The sequence below is a fragment of the Atta colombica genome, unplaced genomic scaffold (genome assembly GCF_001594045.1).
Source record: "Atta colombica isolate Treedump-2 unplaced genomic scaffold, Acol1.0 scaffold38, whole genome shotgun sequence".
Classification (NCBI taxonomy): Eukaryota; Metazoa; Arthropoda; class Insecta; order Hymenoptera; family Formicidae; genus Atta; species Atta colombica.
The window spans coordinates 1,017,586-1,019,090 of NW_017259490.1; the positions used below are offsets into that span (position 1 = coordinate 1,017,586).

The following is a 1,505-nucleotide window of genomic DNA, read 5'->3' on the forward strand; positions in this document are numbered from 1 at the left end:
CAAAAAAAAGGGTTTTTAATTTTATAAGTTGGTTCTATCGATTGTAAGTATCTTAATTGAAACATGTTTTTGTATTATTATTATTATTATTAATATTGTATTAATATTATATATTTTACAAGAATTTTTATTGTGTTATTTTCTCGTTTCTGACATTGTAATTTGAGACAGTAGTGATGAGCAAACATAGGAGTCTTAAATAATTTAATTACAATGAATAATTATGTAATAATATAATGAATATTTGTATAATTGTAAGTATATAAAAAAAAGCAAAACAGTAATGCATATTCTTTGTATCCCATTTATGAGTTTAAAAGTCTGCGATTGGTGGTGGAAAGGCTACAACATTTGAATTAATCGAAGATAAATAATTTATCAGATAATCATAGCTTGCGCGTTAAACCGCGAATTTCGCGTCGTTGACCGGAATATTGAGGGTGCAATCATTTTCGTAGCGGTGGTTCAGTGACCAATAATCGATTTTCTACATATCGTATCTCTCTGAGAAATCGATTTTCAAGCGAGCTTCGAGAGAACTTTTACAAGATTGCTCGCGGCAAGAACACGTTAGCCAGATTTCACTTTACTGCTGCGCACCGTTCGTTGATAATACGAGGAAAAAAGGCGAGCGTGTTGGAATGGTGGACTCTTTCTGGACGCGAGGAAAACCTTTGATCCATGATTCTCTGGTATCCCGGGGCAAATGTTTTGAACAAACATCGTTTTCTTTCAGGCGAAATCCCAGTTAAGAGACGACTTATCTCTCGAACGTGGCTCATATAATGGCTCGATCAGATTATTATTTATATATGAATACTATAATATCACCCGTATCCTTTACAAAATTTTGTTATATACATCCTCACTTATAAGCTTCTTATTTCTTACAATAGATACTAATAAAATAACGGTATTGATCAAATTCAAACTTTTTTATCGTTCATCGGTAATTTGTTTTTCTTTATATATTTGATAAATAAAAATTTACAGATATATTCGTCCATTAATTTATGATAAATGCAATATGTGAAATATAAGCTTCAAATTCTCAATACAAATATTTATAATACAACTGTTTTATGAATAATTGCCACAAAATCGAATTTGTAAATGAGAATTTGTAAATACAATATTCAATGTATGACTTTATTTTAAAGCACAATCAAAGAAAATGCGTAATTTTTATAAATTGGATTGAGAAGCATACAAACTTCAATATTGTAAATTCAATTATATTAGAACTGTTTATTGCAGAGAAATGATGTTCGAGATGTTCCAACGAATATGTTATATATTCTTTGCATACATACGACATTTTTGCACAAATATTTTATTTAATCCATTAAGTATATAACAAGAACATAAATCGTACAAATACGTAAAGAAAATATTATTTTGAATAATCTCTTGAATAGATAAATTTTAGTACGTTTTATAAAAATGCTGCTGTTTATGCTTATTGTCATATAATGGCGAACATAACTATTTTCAATCACATTTAT

At 28.6% G+C, this 1,505-nt stretch overlaps 1 protein-coding gene across 1 annotated transcript in view; it reads left to right on the forward strand.

Annotated features, from left to right (window-relative positions):
- LOC108690891 overlaps nucleotides 1-1,505 on the forward strand; it is a 129,797-nt gene that overhangs the window by 76,505 nt on the left and 51,787 nt on the right. The window lies entirely within an intron of this gene.